The sequence below is a fragment of the Camelus bactrianus genome, chromosome 6 (genome assembly GCF_048773025.1).
Source record: "Camelus bactrianus isolate YW-2024 breed Bactrian camel chromosome 6, ASM4877302v1, whole genome shotgun sequence".
In the NCBI taxonomy this organism is placed as follows: Eukaryota; Metazoa; Chordata; class Mammalia; order Artiodactyla; family Camelidae; genus Camelus; species Camelus bactrianus.
This window is the reverse complement of record NC_133544.1, coordinates 85,736,325-85,752,257: the sequence shown is the minus strand read 5'-3', so window position 1 is coordinate 85,752,257 and position 15,933 is coordinate 85,736,325. Positions and strand designations below refer to the sequence as shown.

Sequence of the window (15,933 nt, the reverse complement as noted above, 5' to 3'; positions counted from 1 at the left end):
CAAATTAGTTGAAGAAAAATGAATACAAGAATAATGGATATATAATAATAAATCCAATCTACATTGTATTTGTCTTTACAATAACACAGTCATCAAATATAAATTAATTGTTTATTTCTGGAGGAAAGAACTCAAAAAGACTACGTGCTGAGGGCCCACAAAGTGTATAATGTGACCCTGATTGTGCCTGTCTTGTTCATGCCTGTGTCCTCATTTGGCCAATGATAAGCCAACACATACTAGATGCTCAACTAACAGGCACTGAATGAACAAGGAATAAGGAGGAATAAGATTAACAAGGAAATATCTGCCGCAAATGTCCTGAAATTCCCCGACACAGATTCCTGGAAATACACCCACAACTCTTAGTCATAGGAGGTAGAGGACACTGACCTTCTTCCTGTCTGAGCCCAATGGTGCTTTGTTCTGGTAGCTGGGGAATAAAGCCATCTGTTTTGGAAGATTTTAAGAAGGAACTCTACAGAAAGTCAAGAGCTAATCTTAACACAACTTAATTCAACCTGAGTTGTCCACAGTTCTTAAAAACTGAGCCTCTGCACACCGGGAGGGCCTGGGACTGAGGCAGTGTTTTCCCTTTCTTTCTTTGTCTGTTTTTTTTTAAATCTTTCAATACTTTAAAATTTAAAAAAGAAAAAAAAAGCGTTATTGAGGTGTAATTGCCATACAATAAACTGCATATACTTAAAGTGTAAAAATCTGACATATGTACATACCTGGAAACCATCGCCACAATGAGGAAAATGAACACGTTTATCCCTCCCAAAGTTTCCTTTGTGATCTTTCCCATCTGCCCCTCTCAGACCTCCACCCGCAAGCAACTGCTGATCCAGTTTCTGTCACTGCAGGTTAGTTTGCATTTCTAGAGTTGTATGTATATAAATGGAATATACAGTATGTATATATGTCTACTTTTTTGTCTGGCTCATTTCACTGAGAATATTTGTTATGAGATTCGTCCGTGTTGTTGCATGTATCAGTAGCTCGCTCATTTCTGTTGCTGGGCAGTATTTCATTCTATTGATGTACCACATTTGTTTACGATGAACATCTGAGTTCCTCTTTTTTGGCTGCTGCAAGTAAAGCTCCTATGAACATTCATGTATAAGCCATTGTAAGGGCATGTATTTCCTTTTCTCTTAGGTAAATAACCTGGAGTAGAACAGCTGGATTATATGCTGGGTGTATCTTAACCTTTTTCAGAAACTGCCAAACTCTTCGCCAAAGTGGTTGTACCGTTCTGCATTCCCATCAGGTGTGTGAGAGCTCTAGTTCCTCCACGTTCTTGCCAAACTTGGTATGGCCCGTCTTTTTAATTTGAACTGTTCCAGTTAGCGTGTAGTGGTATCCGATGGTGGTTTCAATTTGCATTTCCCTGGTGACTAATGATATTGGACATCTTTTCTTGAGCTTATTTGCCATCTGTATACCTTCTTTGATGAAATATCTATTTAATTCTTTCATCCATTTGAAAAATTGGGTTGTTTGTTTCCTTATTGTTGAATTTTGTGAGTTCTTTATGTATTCTGGATACATATACTGGATCCTGGATACTTTATTAGATATATGCTTTGCAAAGTTTTCCTCCTAGTTTTTGGCTTCTCTTTTCATTCTCTTACCACTGTCTTTCAAAGAGCAGAAGTTTTTTAATGTTGATCAACTTATTCTTTTTAGGTGCAGTGCTCTTGGCATTATACTTAAGAAATCATTGCCCCTAACCCCAGATGACAAAGAGTTTATCCTATATTTTCTTCTACATATTTTATTGTTTTAGAGTTTACATTTAGCTCTATGAGCCATATTGATTTAATTTTTGTATATGGTATACAAATGTATCTATTTATAGCTAGTTAACCAATTTTCCCAGCGTACTTTGTTGAAAAGGCTGTCATTTCTCCACTGCCTTGCCTTTAATCCTTTGACAAAATCACTTGTCCGTGTATGTGTGGGTTCATCTCTGAGCTCTGTTCTGTTCCAGTTCTATGTTGTCTGTTTTTATGCCAATATCACACTGTTTTGATTGCTAGAACTTTGTAATAGTTTTTGAAATCGGGTAGTGTTAGCCATTCTGTTTTGTTCTTCAGATTTGTTTTGGTTATTCTAGGGACTTTAGAACCAACGTGTTAATTTCTTTAAAATAGCCATCTGGTACTTTGATTGTGAAGCTTTGAGCTTTGAATCTATAGAGTAATTTGAAGAAAATGTATGTGTATATGTGTGTGTGTGTGTGTGTGTGTGTGTATCTCTATCTCACTATACAGCCCTATATACTGTTAGGATGTCAATTTTCTTCAGATTGCTGTATCTATATCTACATATCTCCAGCCCTTCTTTTCCAGCCTTATCACCTTTTTGCAGATTCTTGGCCATAGCTCAGATGGTGACCCCACCTAGAATACGCCACCCCAGATTACAGAGAGCATTGACGTAGAAGGCAAAGGGAACAGTTCTGACTAGACGGAAGTTTAAAGAAAACTCTAAAATAAAAGCCAGCTAGAAATAAGGATGTGTCACAAATGTGGTAGAGAAGTTAATAGCCTCAATCTTTAATAGAGTTTCTTCTTTGATTTTAAAAACCCACAAAAACATCAATATAGGAAAGTGGGCAGGGGACATGAACAGTCAGTTCACAGATAAGGAAATAAAAATGACTTATAAATCTATGGGGAAATGTTCAGCTTTACTGGTAATCACAGAAATGCACTCACAACAATAAAATGCTGTTTGCCCCCTGCTGCATCAAGCAAGATTAACACCGTGACACTACTCAAGGCTGGCGAGGGTGTGGGGAGGATAGCCCTGCTCCCACACTGTTCAGGAAAGCAGTTTGGCAATGGGCTTTGAAAAAAATATTCGTACTCTTTACGCAGTAGTTCCTCTTCCAGAAATCTTCCAGAGAAATAATCAGAAATGCAGACACAGATGTATGGGCACAGATGTTAATCACAGTGTCATTTATTATTGACGGTAAACTGCGTGCCCAACGCTGTGGAAATGAACGGATTGTAGTACATCCAAACAATACAGTCCCCGGCAGTTACTTTAAAATGATATTGACTAAGCTGTTTTAACGATATGGGAAGGTTTTTTTTTAACATAAACTTAAAAAAAAATCAAAATTGTGTATTCAGTATGATCGCAACTATATAAACTTTGCAGGGAAAAAAAAAGGCCCTAAGGTAATGAAAAGAGTGGTGTGATTTTGGGTGATGGTTATTGTCTGTATCCATTTTTAAGGTAAATTTTACATACACAAAAATGCACAAATCTTCACCATACAGTTTTGACAATGAGTATACGTACTCATCTCGCACTCCTGTCACACATAGAACGTCTCCATCTCTCTAGAAAATTCCCTTGTGCCCCTTTTCTAGTCACTATCCTTCCTGCAAGAGGCAACCTCTATTTTTCTTTTTTTTCCCTCCTTGATCTGTTTTGCCTGCTCTAGAACCTCCTAGACATAGACTCGTAAAGTACACACTCTTCTGTGTCTGGCTTCTTTTGCTCAGCATTATGTCTGTGAGTTTTATATTTATTTTAATTTTCTAAATTTCGCTTGTTGCACCTGCCCTATTCCAAGAATAAAAAAGACTTATTTTAGAAAAGCAGGGCTCTCATTCTTTGTCCGCCCACATTTGGTCTGTGTGCACCCTTGTGATGCTCCATCCGTCAAGCCCTTGGCCCCCTGGTCCCACTGACCTTCCTCTGCTGAGCTTCTGTGCAGCTGGGGGCTTGCCGGACACCTCACTGTCTGATGCTAAGTGCCACTGTAGGAGAACAGCTCTGGGGGGCGCCCTGCTGACCCTGCACATGGCTACAGAAGCCACACGGGCAGGACTGGACCCACGGTGGGTGTGAGTCTTGGCAGTATGCCTTGTGATCTGCTTCCCTCTTGCCCTCTTTCCAAGGAGGCTGACACTCCTCCCATGTTTTAGGGGGAATGAGGCTCCAGCAGCAGGGACCCCGGCACTCGGGTTGCAGGCCTCCGGCCCCCTTTGTTCTGGTGTCACGGGCCACAGGGAGCCAGCACCTTCGGCTGCTTGTCCTTACACATCTGTGTAAGTAATAGCCTGTCTGGATCTAGACCGGGCCAGTGTTCCTTCCCCAGCCACAGCTCAGTTAGGCCTTGGTCCTGCCTTGTGCTTGACAGTTTCAAGGGCACGTCTTTAATTTGTTTCCTAGGCCTGCCCTAACAGAATACCACAGAAAGATATCACCTCGCAGTCTTCGAGGCTAGAAGCCCAGATCAAGGATGGGAGCCCTCGAAGGGCTGTGAGGAAGAATTTGTTCCGGGCCCCTCTCCTTGGCTGATAGACGGCCACCTTCTCCCTGCGTCTCTCCACGGCGTTCTCTCTGTGTTTGTGTTTGTGTCCAAATTACTCCTTTTTATAAGGACACCTGTCATGCTGATTAAGGCCCGCTTTAAGGAACCCCTCTTAGCTAATTGCTTCGGCTACAACCCTGTTTCCAAAATAGGTCCCATTCTGAATATTGGAGGTTAGACTTCAACTTACGAATTTAGAGGGGGGACACAATTCAACTCATAACAATGTCTTTGTCCCCAACCAGACTGTAAGGTCCTGGCCAGGAGGGTCTCAACACATGCTTAGCAAGTTTACAGTAGGTAACAGAAGAAAGTGAACTAAATAAGGAGTTGTCAGGAGGAGGCTGCAGGGGGACCTGGGAATGGCATTACTCCAGTCATATTCCCTGCTTGTCAATGACCCTGAACTGGCCATGTTCGAGAAGGTGAATGAAGGTTGTAAACCAGACATGCAACTTACTAGTTTCCAACAGGGACCGGAGGGACTCCCTCTAGCCATGGTGTTCCTTGCCTTCTGTGGGGCTGAGTTCCTGCAAAGCCACATTAGTCACCCCAGGATTCTGAGAGCCTTGGTGAGCGCCAGGGAGGCCCCTGGAGTGAATGCAGTTCCTGGGGAGGCTGGAGGAGGAACTCAGAGGTGATACCACCCATTTTCCAATGTTACAGGTGAGGATACTGAGGCCAAGAGGCTGAGCAGGTTGTCTGCTCTTGGTGGTAAAGTGACAAAAGCTGAGACAAGAGCCCAGGGTCCTGATTCCTGTGGAATGCTTTTCCCCACGAAGCTTTCAGTGAGCCATTTGTCTTCTCTTGGATGCACTGTCCCCAGCGTTAATGTAGCAGACGCCTTTGTACCCTGTCACAGAAGATAACGCCTCAAAGCCATGGATTCCCACAGCCTGGGTGAAGGGTGGTCGCAAGGAGCTGGTCGCAGAGAATGTCCCAAACACCTGGTTCTTCAGCAGACCCTCCTGCCCCAGCCCTGGGAGACCCCCTGAGTTCATGCTCAGGCACTGGGTTTACTTGTGGTCCTTCACGTGTAGTGCCAGATTCCATTCTAGTGGCCGAAGCAGGCTACTTCCATACTCAGCACTGCCCTATGCTTTAAGATTTTTTAAAAATAAAATCAGTGTTCATGTTCATAAATAGAGTGCAAGTTCCTTTGAGAGACTTTTCCTTTATCTTTGTCTCCTGTTCCTGGTTGTATAGAGGCTTAGTAAATAGATAAACACGCCAACGCAATTTGTGGGAGAAGCCCTTCCCTGCTTGTGATGGTTGTGAATGAGAGGAGGCAGATTTGAAGAATCCATTTCTTTTCCCGTCTACCAAAGTCTACTGTTAGGTTTACTTTGGCAATAACATTCTCCCCGCCCTTCCCCTCCCCTGCCCTCCCTTCAGCTTCCAGACAGTGGACCTTGAAAGAGGGCTTTTCTTTAGGGAAGAGGGTTTAATGACCCCAAACCAAAGGGTTGTCAGATTTTTTCCCCAAAATCCTCTGTTTAGGAATATCAAGGATTTCCCTTTAAATTTAATTAAAAGTCACCACTCTAAACCAGCCATAAAAAGGAGGAGCAGGAGGTAAAAAAATGGCACCCAACCAAATCCTCAGTGTGAATCTTCAGCGTAGACCCAGTTTTCCTTACTGGAACACCAAGGAAAACATGATAAACATGATCAAAAATGGTGCCATTTGAAAGAGCTCATTAGTGCATCTGGGAACCACCAAGAGAAATTCCAGGGAATCAGTGGCTTCTGGGAAATGCATGTTCATAGAAAAGGGATCCACCATTTTCTCCCTGAAGATCAATTCATTAATGTCATGACATAATTTCCAAGCAATGTCTTACATAGCCTGACACTTTTTAAGACCCAGCGGATATTAACAGGCCACTCCTTTGGGCCTCAGTGATGCATAAGGAGTCTCCAAATGTTGATCTGAGCCTTTAAGAAATATTCATGCTTAATCCAGGACTGCTCCCAGAGTGTGTCTTCACTGTGCTCCATCCTCTTGTACAGAATCTAAGGTCAGAGTTGGAAGAAACAGTAGGAATCATCTGTAACCATCCATCTGTAATATCATTTCAGATACTGCCTCCCCGTGAGGTCTTTCCTAACCTGGCAGCAAACTAATTACTTCTTCCTCTGAGCTCCCATGCCCCTTGCCTGGTGTTGGTTACAGATTTTCCCGGCGTGCACTATAATTATTTGTTTGCATGTCTGTCTGCTGGGCTGTGGGCTCCTGAGAGCCAACTTCATGTCTTAGGCTCACATTCTACCCTGGCTCCTAGCAGGGCTCCTGGCAAACGCTGGCTGCTCAACTGATGCTTGTTGAGTGAATGAAGGAGGGCCCCACTTTCTACAGGTGATAAAAGCCGGGGACACACAGGCGGCTGATGTGCCCTGGGTAAGATGAAGATCTCTTCTCACTGCTTATATTCTTCTGCAGTGAATTATGAAAGAGATTGAACTAATAGTAAAATGTAGTTTTTATTTTCTGTGTTTACTGTCTCTGACCAGATATGTAGAGGCCACATACTTCCAGCTTGTTTTGTGTGTTGCCTGATTGTCTTATTGAATGTGGTTGACTCTGGTTAATGATGGGAAACTGTCGTCCCCTGCTCTTGCTCAAATCTCAGGCTTGTTTGGCCTGCTTGTCACCATTCAAGAAAATGTAGTTGGCTGGAAAGTGGGAGATCATGTCATGAGTCTCTTTTCTTCCTTTTTCTTTCTTAATATTTCTTATTCTCTGGACAACTCGAGTCAACCCGACTATAGACTGGGTACATTTGGGAACAAAACTTCAAAGACCTGAGCTGTCTCTTGCAAAAGCTGAGCAGAAGTCCCAATTTGCTGTTGACCTTTTCAGTTAGTATGTGAACAGGTAGAGCTGGGGTTTTCAGCTTTCTGCCACTTGTGTCCAGAAAGCTGTTTGCCCAAAATTGTTTTTCTGATTTTGCCCACACATACCAAGGTATCGCAAAAGGGAAACGAGCATTGAAACTGCCAGGAATGATCTTTGAGATATCCAACAACACTTCTAGCACAGGCATGGCCAGTCAGGGTACCCTCTTCCAACTCTGGGGGAGAGGGGTGGGCGAGCCCGAGCAAGGAGGGGGGTCTTGGGGAAGGACAGGGGCTTGAGTCAGCAGCTGGGTACCAACCGATATGAAGCTAGTTCAGAGTTTATACATCTGGGATGACCACAAGGATGCGTTTCAGGAGAATATCTGCCTGAGAGTAGGAAAGACCTGGGGCAATTAACATCTCCACCTTCTACTCTCTGAAAGCGGCTCCCAAACTGTCTGCATAGCAGAATCCCCAGAGGATCTTTTAAGAATGCCAAAGCCCTCAAACTTACGGCTGCCTTGCTCTCCAAAGCCCAGCTGAAAGCCACATTTATGAAGAGTGACCCATTCCTCTGGGTTAGGTGTTCACCACTTGGGTCCCACAAGTCATAACACATCTGTGACTGGGGTTCAGGGCTCTGGGAACAGGAATCCTAGGCAGCATTTTGTATTTGTGTAAAATGTCCACTTCCTCCCAGGGAACTATAACACAGCTTTCTTCAGATTCTCAAAGGGAAGCTCAACACCACACCCACCCCCACATTTAAGAATTATTACCTTAACATCTTCCTGGAAGAAGCTGCCCCCAGGCATGTCCTTGCTGAGTGGGCCTCTGTGGAACTGTTTTGGGGATGACTTTTGGCCTGATATACAAACTTATATTGAGGAGCCATGAAAGAAATAACCCTTGGAAGTCCTGTAATAAGACGTTGGTGATTTGTGGGCGATATTACTCTGTGTGCAATCCTAAAGCAGCAAGAGAGAGACATCTTCCAAGCCACTGGGCAGTTGTTTTAATCTTGTGGACACTTTCTTTTTGTCTTTGGCTTCCAGAAAGCTTGCAGCACAAGGAAAGTTAGAAATAATTTTTCTCTGGTGGAATGAGTGAAGATCAAGATGTGAAGCATGCCTGGCCTCAGTGGGCCGGAACCCAGGGAGCGCCATGTCTCGGGAGGAGTACCCTAATTTCAGCGCTGGGATCGCTCATCACTGAATCCTCAACGCTGGGCACACTGTAGGTGCTAAGTAAATGCTTTGTGAATGAATGTGGTGTTCCACAGAGCTCTTAAAGCTCTGTGTTTCCTGCCGAAGTAGGGGGACCCCGGCCCACCTCTGTGTTGCATTATTATTTGGATCTTGAGGCAGGCTGCCTTGTGACCCCAACGCTGCCCAGAGATCCTTGAAGAAAAAGCTTTTACACTTCTCACTTCCATCCTCCTCTCCCTCCAGCCCTTCTCCTTCCTGGGTTTCAGGTGTGGAGTGTGGTCTGAGTGACAGGTCTTGCTGAGCTGGAGACTTCCCGCCTTCAGCAGAGACAGTATTCCTGCATCCAGCAGCAAATTTTCTCTACTTGAGGCCTTTTCTCTTCTCATGCAAATCCAAATCCATCCCAAGACCTGGGCCGTGTGGTTGATTCACTCATTGCCAACCCCGGGCTCAGCTCTGGCTCCAGGCGGCAGCTGCAGGACTCGGGGCACACTGTTTATCTTCTCTAAGCCTCACACTCCTCATCTGTGATACACAGATAGTAACAGCACTTCCATACGGGCTTGGTGTGAGACCCTGTTAAGCACGGTGACTCAGGCAGACCCCAAGCAAAACCCATCACAGATCAGAGTCTAAATGTTATTTAGACCAGCTTTTTGTTTAAGGTTTCTTGAGGACACTGAGGAAAGAGGGTACACAGCCCTACACACAGCAAAACTTCCTTAAAATTCTCTGTAGACATTTTTTCCGCTTACCCAAGTTCCATCCCCACAGCAGCTGCCTTTTCTCTCTCTCCAGGTGGTACTCAGTGCTGGGATCATCTTATCTCAGAGCTCCAAGCTCTTCTTTATGTAGAAAGAGTTCCCTTTTGACCACTAGTTTCTGCATTTTTACCATCCCTTCAGCAAACAAAAGACTCTCCCTCAAGGTCCATTCTCTACAGTGGAATAATATATACTTAAAAAAATATATTCTTTGTTCTAGTCAAAAATTTAAAGCATTACTTTGCCAAAACCCTAAAGCTGAGATCCCTTTAAAATAGCTATTTGTTTTTGCTAATTTGTGGATCTCAACCTTGGCTGCACTTGAGAATCACCTGGAGAACTCCCAGAACAACCCCAGGCTGTACCCTAGACCAGCTGAATCAGAATCTCCCAGGCATCAGTATTTTCAGTTGAAAACCACTACTCTTGGTCCTTTCCTCTTTAAAATGTGCTCCACAGACTGGCAGCTTGGGTGTTAGGTGGGAGCTAGTTAGAAATGCAGAATCTCAGACCCCTTCCACACAGATCAGCTTCTGCATTTAACGAGATCCCCAGGTAACGTGAATGCACATCCAGAAGCACCCCTTTCGGCCTTGCTCAGCCTCCGGGTGAAGTGGGAGTGGCCAGCAGCAGATGCAGGTACTGTCTTGGAGGACTTCGCCCCAGGATGAATGCAGGGCTGCATGATGAACTGCCAGAGATCCTGAGCATAAAGTCGGAGGGGGTCCTCACATCTGTATGTTCACCAGACTCCTAGAGGCTCCAGTTACCAGCCAGGAGCGGGTACCCTCCCCAAGGAGGTGGTTCTCAATTCTGGCTGCACCCTGGGATCACCAAGGGGAACTTAAAAATAATCCCTATACCAAGACTGCAGCGCACACCAACTGAATGAGAATCCATGGAGGTGAGACCCAGGTATCAGTATTTAAAATCGAATCAGGTGATTCAGTCGGTAGATAATCCTGAGAACCACTGGGAGGACTTCTGATACTTTTCAAACCTACCTGAGAATAAAAATAAATCTGAGCATTATGCTCCTAGAAGAATTCACTTCGTATAAAAGTCAAATCCTTACAGCATGGGAATAAATCATTAACCGCTGCTGGTGGTGGGGTGGGGGGACTCAGTGTGGGCAGAGTAGCCTTCTCTTTAGCATCCTGCATAAACTTCCTGTCATTTTGGCAAATGTCCTATCTCATCGCTTCCTGTATTACGCCTGAAATAGTCTATCGGTTTAGAGATCTCTGTGCCAGATGAAAATGGCTTTCAGTTACATCTGTTCCTGTGTTTGGCCTCCCCAGCATGTGCCCTGCAGCCAAGCATCAGGACAAGGGAAGGATGCTGGGAGGCAGGGGTTGTTTCAAGGCGACCAGACTTTTCTTGCTTTTGCATCAGACTCTGAACTCAGGCCCCGTTAATGCTCCGCATCCCCTGCCTCCCACCCCTGTCTATTTCCCTGGGGAATGTGCTGACAGCCTGCCCTGTGTTGCTGAATCCCTGGAGAAAGACAAGCTAAGCATTTGGGTCAGGATTTCCAGAAGTGGGCAGGAGCTGGTTGGTTCTATTCCCACCTGCTAGTTCACAGCTGAGCTCCCACCAGGAACAGAGGTTCTTCCAGACTCCCGGTCTTCATTTCCCCCCTCATTACTGCAGAGGTGGTAGTGAAGTCTTGGTCTCAGGCCAACTCCAGCTGGAAGCAGCTCAAGGCTAGGGTTCCCTCAGAAAATTTCCAGGAATGAAGGAAAATGCAGGAGAGGGAAGCCAGAGGAGTGAGTCAACCAGGATATAATCCTCTGTGTTAAATGACCTTTTAGGAGTAACACTTTTTACAGTTTTATTAGGGTATAATTCATACATAATAAACTACCTGCTATTGTAAAATGATTATAAATCAATAAAAAAAGTTAAAAACATAAAAAAAAAAACTACCTGTATTTTAAGTGTACAATTTGATAAGTTTTGACTTACGTATACCCCTGTAAAACAGTAACTACAATGATGGTATTGAAAAGAATTTATTTTCCCTCTTTTTCTGGATCAATGAAAACAAACATCTAAAATCCTACTAAAGAAGCATGCGCATGTGTGTATCTATGTGAGTTCAGCTGCTTTGAACTTTGGCAAATGTATCTTTAAAAACTCAGATGTAGAGAATCTTTTGAACCTCAAACAAAATTGTTAATCACAAATCATATAGTTTGCAAACTATTCTTTTTTCACCATTTCCGTATTAGCTCATAAGGCGTTTTTAATTTTAATTACATTATTTTATAGTTCACAAAAACTTTGGCATTTACTACCGTATTTCTTCTGGTGTGATTTTATTCTCACCAAAGCCCTGAGTGTTCATTATTATTCTTTCTGTTTTAAAGCAAAAGAGTGTAAAAGGACTTGGTTAGGACCACACAGTTACTGCAACCAGGCGGTTTTGATGATGGATTCCCAGCTCTGGGCCTTTTGTAGCACACTGTGTAACCATCCGTGAGGAAAAAGGAGAGGCCTAAAAACCCAAAGAATTAACTTTTTAAAAAAATCTTCAAACAGCCTTGACATTTATTTTTTAAATGAAGATTTATTTCACCATGGTATGCCATCACTTCTGCACCATGTGTGAATAAATGAACTTTGGCATCAATGAATTCCGTTAGAACCTTGTGATTCTTTTGATGCGTTGCCAATTAGCCTAGAGGGTCAAAGTCCTCAGTAGTATCCAGAGAGTGACAAGTGGCTTTATTTTTCTTTGGTGGGGGATTTAAGATTTTTTGAACTGAACTCCTTTTTTTTTTTCTTTTTCTAATTTTTGAAAATAGAAGTTGTGAATATACTGGATGCCTGATGACCACGGGGAGGCTGCTGCAACATTCTGAATAGTTAGTCCAGAGAGAGAGAGCCCATCCCCTCAAGGGGACATGAGAAGATGTCCACCCCTAGTGCCTGAAATGACAGCCAACTAAGAAGAGCAGGAAAGTTTAACCCTGAAAGTGATAGGATCCAGAGTTTAAAATCCTAAGGTCCTAATAAGTTAGTAGAAAACGTTGCAAGTTGGAAGGGACCTTAGCGGTTTTTCTAGTGCAATCAACTGATCTTACAACTGAGGTCCTGGGAGGAGAGGTGGTTTCTCCAAAGTTGTCCAGCTGGTTAGCCAGCCACAGGGCCAGGCTTAACACAGAAAGCCTCTAACTCCTGGGCGTCTTCCCACTGGATCAGTGAGCCTCCATATTGGTTCAGTTGTCAGGAACCCTTTTGGAAGTCAAAACCATTTCACAGACACTCATGTAACTCTTGCTTGGTAATGACTGGTTGAGCAAATAGATAATGAGAAAAAGCAACTGTGAGTTCATTAATAATTCTCAGTTCTCTATACAATGCCGTCTTCTCCCAGGAATCTGCAGGTGGAGACCGGAGGCTGCTCACGCCTACACCCGATGATGCAGTCTCACCGCTGTGGCTGGACTCTGCTGGTCTGGAAGTTTCCCTACCCAGTGGAGAGATAGTTCCATGGAGGCACAGGGTAAAATCCTACAGAACTAGAACTAGGAGTAGGACTGTGATAAATGCTGGGCCTACAGGGTCTTGGCAAAGGAGCCCTATGCCGATTATCCAGGGGAGGCACTGCTGTCAAACAGAGGGCAGGGGGCTGTCAAGGCCAGCAGAAAACAGACTACACCAGGTAAGCAGGTGCATCAGCGACCCGTCCCCCACCTCTTTCTTGTTCATCTTGATTGAAGGAAGGTAATCTGTCATGACCCAGCTAAAGAATTGCATTTGGTTTAGCTCAGTGATAACGTTCCTCTCTCCTTTTGCTAGATACGTGATTCGCAGCTTCCAGTGTAGCAGGAGTTGTCACCTGATGCAGTTCTGGCCAAGAAGATGGGAGGAGAAGCCTGCTGGAAGCCCAGCGGAAAGCTGTGGCTTTGCGGATGAAAAGCCGCTAGCCGGTGCCATTCTCTCGCTAGTCTTCCTGCTGTGAACATGGCCAAGGTGCCCATGATGGTATCTTGTGATCGTGAGGCAAAGGGCAGGAGTGGAGTGGAGATGTGACCCAGAGACCTGACATTATAGCTAAACCTAACCCAGAAATTGCTTTCAATTTCTTGTTATATGAGAAAAACAAATCCCTGTATTTAAGCCACTGTTATCTGGATTTTCTATTATTTGCAGCTAAGAGATTTCCTGATAGCAAAAGGTAGAATCACTCAACTGAGCAAAAAACAAAGAGAACCTGGAAGATGAATGAAGGGAACAACGGATGTCCATTAACTACAGCCTCAGGATCAATTGTAGAATTAAGGGCATACCCTACCTCTTTTTCAGGTTTATTTTCCCCTCCTTGCTAAAGTGTCTGAAAATTGAGGAATTATACCCTATTCTGCCACCACCATTTTTATAAAACAAGACAGATGTTATTATTTTAGCTACTGCCAGCTTAAGAATGTTCTGTATTCCTTCTGTCATGTTTATCAGGTGTGTTGGTGGCGGTTACATTCACCATTTGCCCTGAGTTTGCAAAATAATGAGGAATAACCCCTAGAAATGGTAGCAGAGGGAACACAAGAAGAGTGAGTATCCTCAAGAGATCGTGGGCTTGATGCTGAAAAACAGCTTTGTCAGGTGCGGTGTGACATGGCCGTGGCACACGATACCTGCAGGACGTGCACATTTGATTGTCTCCTTGCTGGGAGCAGGTGAGTTGTGTGCAGCTGTGTGTGTTATGATTTGGAACACTGGGTGGGAGCCGTGAAGACAGAAGGATGTGTTGCAGGTGTGTAGTCAGGCGTCTGCTGTGTTCCGTGTTCTCCTCGAGCTCAAATTCCTGGGCCTCCAGCCACCTGCTCTGAGACGGAGCCCTTGGTTGGTTCTTGCATGGGAGTAACCACTGACTGAGCCGTGGGGAGGTTGCCTGACTCTAGGACAACCAGTCTCCACAATGGCCTTAATGTTGTCTAGTATGAAACAATGGCCTCAATAAATGGATTTTCTCTCTTAGAAATGTGAACTGAATGTTCAAAAAGAACTCGCTACTTGGGAAGAGAGGAGACGTGAGGAGGTGGCTGAGTCACGTTAATGCCTGGGTACTAGTCGGTGTGGACAACCTTCCTCCTGCCCCCGTGGGTCCATGATGACTCCTGTTCCCGGATGTGCATGTGTGTTGGTTGGTTTTATGTCAGTTTGGCTAGTATACTGCCCAGTTATTTAACCAAATTCTAATCTAGGTTTTGCTGTGATGGTATTTTGTAGATGCGGTTAACATTAACGATCAGTTGAATTTAAGTTAAGGGAATCTCCCCCTCAGTAATGTGGTTGGACCTCATTCAATCAGCTCATTCAATCAGCTAAAAGAAAAAGCTGACGTTACCCAGAGAAGAAATGCTGCCTTAAGACTGCAGCATCAACTCCTGCCTTTATTAGTTCTATTTCTCTGGAGAAATCTGGCTGAAGCACCGTGGAAGAGTCTGCCTCCTTCACCACTCCACGGCATTACTACCAAAGAGCCCTTCTTTCTGACTTTGTTCCTTAAAATCAAAAGAACCTAGACAACAAACTCAGTAGTGTCTGGTACTTGTGTGAGATGGTGGCTCCTAACATTAGTGGGAGACGTGGTGATTGAGTCTACAGTAAGTGCTGTGGATTCTCAGGCTCAAAATACCTTCAGTCTCAAGGAATTGGGAAGCACAGAGTGACCTGCTCTGCCTCGGATATAGGATTTCATTAACTGCCTTTGCCCTGTGCGCCAGAACAGTAGGAAACAGATTCATTGTCCCGGGAAGCAGTCCTGTTCTTCCAGGATTATTTAGTGAAACTTGCTTGACCTTGTACTACAGACTTGTTAAGAGAGAATGAGCAACTCAACCCATGGTAGAGCAGACAGGGGCTCTAGGGCACATGACGTCGGGTCTCCAAAGGTACCCACATTCTGAATTCTCCCTCATACCCCTGCCTGCCATGGGAGATGCTTCCTGCACTGGGGACGTGCCTGCTGCCCTTCCTGTTTAAACCTCAAACTCGTCCTTTCACCCTACTGTGCCCTGTACTTACCTGTGCTGCCCACATCCGTCCTTTATTGCATGTAGCTTATTCTCTTATTTTTATGCATGCACAGAATACAGGAAAAAATGATTACCAATGGCTGGCAAGCTGAGGGAAGAGAGATGGGGCGAGGCACGGGCTGCTGCTCTGGGTGGGGATCAAGCACTGGGCACTAGAACCTTCTGGAAGAGGGGCAGAGCTAGATGCTAGTGTGGTGGAAGCAAGAGCCACCAGAAAAGGAGGACCCAGGAAGACAAGTTTCACCCACTTTATTTCCCTCTTTGGGCTGTGAAGAGGCCAGGGCACAGTTTTATGCTCAGTTACAGTAATCACACTGACTGTAATGATTGTCATTTGGCCTTTTCCCCTCACAGCTCTTTTAAGACTTAAAAAAAAATACTTTATTAGTCATTTTAAGAAGCAAATGTAGTGAGAACCTTGCCATTTTGTAAAGGAGGTATGACAACCTGGAGTAGTAGGCAAGGGTCCAGTTTCGGAGTTGGACCCGTTCGGATTTGGATCCAGACTCTGTCACTGGCTGTGTGACATTGGACAAGTTACTTCACCTTCTCTAAACTTCTAAAATTGTGATGATAATGATACCCATCCTGCAGGAACTTTATTAGGATTCATGGAGAGTATACATAGAGTGTTGCACATGGCGTCTGAAGACCATCGCCACCTAGCACTCCACAGTAATAGCCTGGGGTAATGAGCCCTTACGATGCTGTAGGTAACGCACTAAGCACAT

At 44.4% G+C, this 15,933-nt stretch overlaps 1 long non-coding RNA gene across 6 annotated transcripts in view; it reads left to right on the top strand.

Annotated features, from left to right (window-relative positions):
* LOC123612644 (uncharacterized) overlaps window positions 1–14,683 on the top strand; it is an 80,198-nt gene extending 65,515 nt beyond the window's left edge. For 3 of the 6 annotated variants that reach the window (XR_012507690.1, XR_006719938.2, XR_012507689.1), the window contains 3 exons: window positions 8,239–8,419; window positions 12,538–13,840; window positions 13,918–14,136. This is a non-coding gene — a long non-coding RNA (uncharacterized LOC123612644). The other 3 variants (XR_012507691.1, XR_012507693.1, XR_012507692.1) reach the window with 3 other exon arrangements.
* The last annotated feature ends 1,250 nt before the right edge of the window (window positions 14,684–15,933 follow it).